The sequence below is a fragment of the Dromaius novaehollandiae genome, chromosome 4 (genome assembly GCF_036370855.1).
Source record: "Dromaius novaehollandiae isolate bDroNov1 chromosome 4, bDroNov1.hap1, whole genome shotgun sequence".
NCBI classification, from domain to species: Eukaryota; Metazoa; Chordata; class Aves; order Casuariiformes; family Dromaiidae; genus Dromaius; species Dromaius novaehollandiae.
In genome coordinates, this window is record NC_088101.1 from 85,208,485 (window position 1) to 85,216,952 (window position 8,468).

Below are 8,468 nucleotides of genomic sequence, written 5' to 3' on the forward strand. Positions count from 1 at the left end.
ACTAAAAAGCAACTTGTCCACCTAGTTTTCAGCAGATCTCACATGAAATTTGGGTGGTCTCAGGTTTCTTCCCATCAGAGTCCCCTGGAGCTGTGGGGAGGGAGACGTGTATGACGTGTTTTAATTTATCTGGCCAGATGCTCTCTTTGACACTGGGACAGTGAATTTGATCCTATCTAAACACTTCTCTGGATTCCCTCCCTAGTTTCACTCCAGGACTGATGAACAGGCAGTGAGTGGAAAAGCAGCCGTACCAGGACTATCCGACTCCGCTTCGGAGACAGAGACCGGGTAGGAAAAAAAGCCTCTGTACAGCACGATCCTCCTGCTGTTGTATCTTCCCAGCCTCCAGCATGTAAAGACTGAAGTACCTGTCAATTAGCCTGTCAGGCTCATTTTAGCAATGATGCCAACTGCTCCATGGCAAGCGGTTGGCTGCCTCCAAGTCTCGGAAGGACACGTGCTACCTTTGCTCCTGAAAGGATGCTGTGAACGCAAGGCAAGGTGAGGGTGTCCAAACTGCCAGCCTGCTGGTCCTGCCCTGGCCAAAGTGCCATCCCCGCTGAGGAGTGGAGGGGACAGACCTGGGCTGGTGGGTGCTCCCCGAAGGGAGGCACGCAGGGTGCTGTGTGCGTGGGCGTTGCGCTTCCAGCCTCAGCGTGCCGGGCGTGGGAGCAGCTCGGCGTGGGCACAGGAATCTGCGAGCTGCCTTGCTCCTGCCTCCAGATCCCCTCTTCGCTTCCACTCCTCGTGATCAGATTATCAGCGACATGGGAAGGAAACGCTCAGTTGCGTGCACCCGCTGCATGAGTACGGTACTGCTGCGTGAGTCCAACGTCACTCAAGAGATGTTAGTCTCCCTAGGGAAACCGAGGCAGTGGGGTGGCAACGAAGTGGCCCCAAGTCCCAGACAACCCATAACACGTCCCAGACAACCCAGTAACTGTGGCTGCAATGTGCACTGCCAGCCAGACACCCTTCATTGTGTTTTGACGAAGTGCTGGCCGACCAGACGTACGTTCCTGTTCTCCCTCATGGTCATACGCCCGCGTCCCTCAGCATCTGGCAGAGGAGCTGTCCTGTATCAGCGTTACCCGCGTGCTGCTTGGCCTCTGAGTTTAGCCTCACCATGGGCAGAAACAGGAGATATAGCAAGGAGCAGGCCCAGAAGGGAAATGAAAGCACTTAGAAGAGTAAAGCCCATTGCATTCAATATTTTATCAGGCTTCCACTTCCCTTCTTTAATGTAATATTAGGAGATGGGAAGCATTGTTTAACATTTATGCAGAAAGGACTCTACATGTGTGGATACCAAAGGGAAAGAAAAGTCACCCACAAGCCGTGGAGGGACTGGCAGATGTGAGCAGAAACGAACCAAGGAAAAGCAAAAACTCCCTCAAAGTATTGTGTTTCTCTTGCCGTTGCTTATTTTACTGAAGAGGAGTTTGAAGTTCTCCATTTCCTGGGTGTGTTACAGGAGCAGCAGAGTCCAGACACATGCTTTTAATGAAGCTTATGTAAATTTGTGTATGTTTATATTTAGCAAAACAGATTTAGGAGCACTAATAAAGCAGCAGGCGAGGCGTAGAAAAGAGCTGGTGCAGAGTTTTCTGCCACTGTTATTTTTTAGCTTCCTCCCACCATTCCCAAAGACAAGAGTCTGTTTCGCTTGCCAGTTTCCCTTCAAAACAAATGATTTTGAAAACTCTTTTATTGCTAAATGCTGCTGAGACAAATCACAGAGTTGTAGCTCTATTGCACCATGTCCCCATTCTTTTTCTGTGAGCAAGCAGGGGCAATTCGGTGCATATTTAGTTTCCTTTAACATAGACACTCACATTTGGTCAGCTAAAAATTTCGCGACTCCACCAACAAACCTCGGTTCAGTAAGTTGGGAGCTTTGAGACAGGCCGAAGAAAGGACAGGCTTGCAGGGTGGATGATGAGGGCACAGGACATGCCTCAGCCCAGGGAAAGCAGACGGAGGAGGATGTTGAACCTGGCATGGCCTGCTGATGGATGGTGACTGGTCCTGTGCTTGCAGCTGCAGTGCAGGAGCAGGGGCCAGTGGCCAAGCGCGGTGACCATCATCCCTTCTGGAGCCCTGCCCATCCCTGAAAAAGCAGCAGGGTCTATGTCTGAAGTCCACGATGGAAGAATATGTAGAAAGGCAGGAAAATTCATGGGTGCCAGGAGAGAACAAGGAGTGTGGCTGGCCTCTAGGTCCTCTCCTATCACATGGGAAAGCTGGCTGATTAAGCATGGTCATTAACCCAAAACCATTGCCTCCTGTCCATTAGGATACGATTGCAATCCAGAGGTATGGTGCTGAGAGGTGTATTGATTTACAGAGCGAGTGTGCTTGGACTGGGATTGATGAAGGAGGAAAGAAGTGAGACCCTACACCCTGCATGGACCTGTGTGGGGTTGAGTCCCACCTGCATCCCAGAAACACCATCAGAAAGGTGAGCGGGGCATCGTGGCGATGGAGGGTTTCTACCCTGCCTTTTATCTGCACCAGTCAAGGCCTCCACAGCTACATTTGGCTCTGCTTAGACATCTCCTACAGTTGACAGATGGGGAAAGCCAAAGAACAGATATAAGCTACTCAGCAAGTCATCGGCAGAAGATGCTTGAGAACCCCATCTCTCCAGACACCCTGTCCCACCTTCTTTAAAATATTTCCTATTCACCCCAGTCGTGTTTTTATTAAAAAGAGAGCCAGATTTAGGGCTGGTCACCATTCTGCATTGATGCGGCGGTCACCCTAGATGCACCTCAGATGTCCCCACAATCTGTTGAGCGTGGGGTGGCGAGTCCCAGTGAGTCCGGCGTGGGACTGTGCTGGCAATGTGCCTGAGACAGCGCGATCGTCTCAGGCTATTCCCTGTTGGATCTGCATCACGGAGCCATCGAGCCCTCTCGGTGGCACCACCGGGACAGGGTTTCCAAGGAGGGAAAGGTGGTCCCAGGAGGGGCAAGACCTCTGGGTGATAGCAGTGAAGGGGATGGCGAGGGGAGAGGCTGGTGGGCCATGTCCCCCCACCCCGGTGGCTCCCACATCCTTGCCCCCAGATGCGAAGCAGGCATCATCTCCTGCTGCATCCCACTATAGGCTTTGCTATGGAGAAGGAATGGAGACTACAGATATTTTGAGCAAACCTTTCCTTATCAGAAAAGACCAGAAGTCCTTCGTACACATGGGGGGATTCATGCTGAACACAGCTACCAGGTTTGAGATGGGACATCCCCCTCTCCCCCCACAAATATCCCTCCCTCAAAAAAAAAAAAAAAAGAAACAAAGCAATACAGTTCAGCTGGACATAACAAAAGAGCAACAGCAAACTATTTTCTGTCTGCATCTTACATCATTGCAAGGCCAAATTCCTGCCAAACAGATAGATAGCCAACAGATGGGGGTCTAACTTAACTTCTTGTCTGCATGATTTAGGAGGCTGCGGACACACTGCGTGAGAAAAACACAGCCACTTTCCTTGAACTCAGTCTAAACTAGCCACAAGGTCTCAAGTTTTCCTCAAGGATCCCATTCCTACCACACAAAGAGAGTCCTGAAAAATCATGAAAAAAGACCTATATATTGGCAAGCACACATGGTTTTTTTTTTTCAGGCACCTACCATCTGTTTTACCAACATCCCCTTTAATGCAGGGAAAAGGCTCGCAGAAGGTCTGTGTTAGTAAATCACCAGTGTGAAGCTGAGCATTATATCCAGATTTTGGCTGTAAGGTTCTGACACAAGGAGCGAGGAAATGTGATACCCCAAGATCCATTAATTAGGCAGGCATGCCGATCAGGGAGTTCTGTTCCTGGCATAGCTTTGCATCCCGCCATAGCTGTTGGCTGCACCTGAGACTATCTCCTCTCAGCGAGGACGTCAGAGGCCCAGCTCAGTGCTACAGAAGTGGCCCGTTAATGGCTGTAGCTGGTCACCTCCACTTTGCCTCTGTTTGCATCCAGCTCATTTGGAGCAGCCCATGGTCCAGCTGGATCAGTCACTCTGATGGGGCTGTGTGACATGCAGAAACCCTAGAAAAACAGCCACAAGCAACTTCACCGCGTCTGCCATGCCACGAACACGTTGGATTCATGGTATTTGAAGGCATCCCATTGGATTCATGGTATTTGAAGGCATCCCAATTCCCGATCAGTGTTTTCCTGGGGAGAAAGGGACAGCCCAAAAGAGCCATTTGGGTGGGCATCTGGAAGGCAGGCCTTGGACACTGGAGGCTTCTCGCTTAGTCAAAAATGTCTTTGGAAGAAGTTGGCTTTTCCAAACCACTGGCGTTCAGATGTATTCTCACATGCCTCAGTGATCCCATTGCACGTGGTGGCACAGGGGTAGGAAACCAGAAACCTCTCATGACTGACAGATTCACAGCATTTTGGCTAAATGCTGAACCTCACTTGAATTTTCAGCTGCAGCTTCTTTTCTCTTCAACACGAAGTGAATCGAAATATTCCCAATTTAAGGTGCTGGAAAAGAACTGCTCATTCCAGATAACAGCAGTACTGCTTTAGGAGGTTTAGTCACGTGAAAAAAAAAAAGACCACAGCCAAAGACCAACTGAAAAGCTGGAAACACAGCCTGAACCAGCCTGCCTGAGAGCTGCATCTGCCCCCTTCCTTAGTGTTTGGCACCTCCAACCCAAGGAAGCTGGGCATTACGACCACAGACCAGACGCACAAAGTTAATGCTACATAAAAGATGTAAGACAGCAAGAGATAAGCCAGGCTGAAGCTCTCCCTGTAGATATTTCACCCGAGCTTTTGCAAAATTACAAGCATGAGCAGGCGTTATCTGGGACAACGTGTGATTAGCAGTAAGAAAAGGCAAGAGGGACTCAGCACAGCCGGCAGCTACGGCTGGTCTCGCAGCGGCTCAGGGCTAACCTTGTGCCTGCCAAATTAGAGGGGCTGCTTCAGAAAGGCACCCTGCAAAAACACCCTGGTAGCTCCAGAGTCACAGGGGATGCTGTTGAGAAAAGAGACATTTTCCTGCTCTTCTGTCACTCATCAGCCTCTGGACAAGTTGATTAGCTTAGTAATTGCTGGCCAGGCATCAATGTGATGCTCGTTTACCAACATACACCTCTGCAGCTGATGGCTAGATAAAACCCTGCCTGGTGTCCTTTGCTAGCCGGTTGTGCTGGTTGAGAAGGGAAGGAGCTGGGGGAACTGCGGAGTGCATGGACCAGAGGATGGTATGTATGATTGCATCCGGCTCCTAGCATGTTGGCGAGACCTGCTAATCCAAGTTTACATTTTAAACAGAGAATAGGAACTTCCAGGCAAGAGGATTTATATGCAAGGACTTAACAGTTAAATTTATTCATGGCTAAACTGAGGAGCCGGGAGTTATTAAGGCATGAAATTGTGCCAGTCAATTAAAGTGTCAATCACAGCCAGCCTCATTTAGAATAGCTGCTTTAATCCCAAGAAAGGAACATTTTTTTGGCCTAGTGAGAGAGCACATTGACTTGAAGCTGGTTTTAGTGAAATAGCTGTTCCTCGGTTACTGTTCAAAGATTTGCCAACTTTCTTTTTTTTTCCTGCCACGCTCCTGCTATCATTCCAAGGTGACATGTGCTAGGCTCAAGTAGAGACAGATGGAATTTGAGCTGGAGATGGGGTAACCTTAGTGGGCTACACAGCAAACAGGAAAAAAAATCATACGAAAACTAATCAAAGAGGCATTTAAACTGGCAAATATCAGGGCTTTGGGATGCCTTTTGCTTTTAAGCATATAACAGGTTCTTATTTTTCTTAAACTCAGCAATTAGATTATTCTGCTTGTCAGTACATGCAACATGTGTTTATTTTATTTGCTCTTAAAACCTGCTTTTTTTCTCTCTCTCTCTCTTGGCTTAAATCCCAGACTGTTGACTGCATTAGTGATATGTTTTAGCGAATGATGACTGTCCTTTGGCCCTAAGTAAAGTACAGCTAAATAGAGCAAGTCACATACCTGATTGTAATGAATGTTTGGTTAGGAGAAATATCTCCCAGGGGTAATTTACTTCGGAGATGAATCTGGGCCTAGGTACTCAATATGATCTCTTATTCCCTGTCCACCAAAGCTCATGACAGAGACAAAAAACAGTCTTGGGGTAGAGGGGCAACAGGAGCTCAGGGAGCCAACTGACATGGCCAAGCTTGTGCTGTCAGTCATGGAGCCTGATAGGGAGCCCAGGTGTCCTTCCAATTTGTACACTTCATTCCTATTGGTGGCAAGTAGCAGGTATTTTACTCAAGCTGGAAGTATTTTAGAGGTGGAGGCTGCTTTGGAAGCTGTTTCCAGTAACGAAGCAATGGGATTAGAGTCAGCAAGGTTGGTGGGAAGGAAGAGGTGGTGGCTGACCTTCCATTTGTGCTCCCATTTGCTTAATTTCATAGCATACATAGGACGTTAAGACCTTTCCTGGAGGTGCTTTGTGCAGGGAGGAAGACGGTTTCCTGGTCTCCCACAGGACGCGTGCAGCAAGCTTTTCTCCTCCGGGATCTTTCCTGTGCTGGGTGCATGCAGGTGCTGATGCCACACTGCAGGACACACAACATGCATGTGCGCACCCACAGAGACTCTCAGGGGCCGGTTATTAAAACATCACTGACTGCAGGACAGCCCTCACGTTGTTCTGGATCCTCTGAAGATCACAGAAATTGTGTGTGTGTATTTAAGAATATATAAATATACATATGTGTACCCGAATGTATACATGTTTATGGTTTGTTACAGCCATAAGGTTGCCACACGAGGCCAAGAGAAGATCAAGACCAACAGCTGTAGGGTGGACACAGATGCCCTTACCTGGAAGAGATTAACTTTGAGTGATACGGACACGAGCCACCCTGTACTGCTTGGTCTGGTGGCTCGAGATGCCTTCCAGGAGCAGCCTTTAATAATGTAGACATAGCCTGGGTCTTCCTGCCTTGGCAATCCCCTTGGCTTGCCCAGGCACAGTGAGCTGTCAGGGACAGCCCAGAGATCAGGCTTCACATGTGTACACTGGCTGGAAGCTACCATGAAAATACAGATGTAGGTCCACACCTCCCTTTTCCCTCCTGGTGCCTTACTTGAGATCTTGGGAAGGCCACATATTACAGTATTCATGCTCTTTTAGTTGTCTATGTCCAGAAAAAGGGGCCAAACCAGAACAGGTGAAGGGGAGGGGAAAAAACAGTTTATTTTATAAGAGGAGACAAAAAGATCTTGGCTAATCCCACCAGTGAAAGCTAAGACATCATATGGTTGCTCTCTATAAATAGCCTGAGCAGAGAGTGTGAAAGGTAAGTGTTAGAAACAAAGAGCCTTTTAATAAAAAGGTCTTGCTGGAAAACTGGAAACTGCACAAACATTGGCTGTGAACGGATCCAGGCTGGGCCTGAGAGGGGAGATCTTGGGCACCGCAGCCACGAGGGTCTGAAAAGTTCCTGAACTGGCATAACACAGGCGAGTTTTTTCTTCAGATTGGCCTCAATGTGCCTGTGAAATGGATTATATAAAAAGATGTCTGTTAAGACCCAGGAGGTCCCTCTAGCCCTCTACCTCTGCCTCTGTAATGAAGATAATAGCACTTCAAGCCTTGCAGGGGGATGAGAGACTAAGTACATTACAGAGGGAAGAGCACTGAGGTGCTACAGTGATTGGAGCATTATATATACCTGAGACAGTTACATTTAGCTGTAATTTGCAGTATTAAAAACAAGCCTATTTAATTACTAGGCTACAGACTATTTTTTCCTGTTCCCACCTGCCATGAGATATTGTGAGGAAAAAATAGCTCGTGTGCAAAGAAAGCCTTAAGAAAAAAGCTTAGGAGAAATGTGAGTGAGTCTCATCTCTGTAGGTATCAAGGTAACTTTTTTTGATACCAAGAGGAAATTTTCCAAGGCTGCCTGTCTGATTTATTGTCCAGATCCCAAACTGGAACATTTCTGTCTTAGTTTTGGCTGTAAGAACAAAAGTACTAAGCATAAGATGTCCACATTGTTTTTCATTTTGTTGATAGATGGTTTGACAGCCAAGAGATTTGCCACTATGATCTCTTTTTTTCCAATCAGTTATTTTTGTAGGACACTGGTGAGGGGGAAGGGGAGAACTGTACTTTCCATCAGCTGGTGGCATTGTGTCAGTCAGAGAGGTTTTTTTTTTTTTTTTATCACAAATAACGTCTTGTCAGCTTTCTAAAAGCTGTGATATTTTTAAGTGTCTCAGACTTATGGTCTTTGTGGCATTCAAAACTTCACGTGTGTATTTTTAATCGCTGACTTAAAGTAAGATTTCTTCCACTGCCTGATTTTGGATGACTTTGAATCTGGTCTCACTCTCTGGGGTCAATTGCTACCCTGATTTGTCAGATCAGTGAGGCCACGTAAGCTAAGTTTGCAAGCAAAGAGACTTAAGCTGAAAAAACAGAGAGTCATATCTTCTGGGTCAATGCATCATCGAAG

General features: G+C 47.5%; 1 long non-coding RNA gene across 1 annotated transcript in view; it reads left to right on the forward strand.

Moving 5' to 3' along the window:
- Positions 1-6,726, forward strand: part of LOC135328327 (uncharacterized) — an 88,094-nt gene extending 81,368 nt beyond the window's left edge. The window contains exon 3 of the long non-coding RNA XR_010389169.1: positions 206-6,726. This is a non-coding gene — a long non-coding RNA (uncharacterized LOC135328327). The remainder of the gene's footprint in view (positions 1-205) is intronic.
- The last annotated feature ends 1,742 nt before the right edge of the window (positions 6,727-8,468 follow it).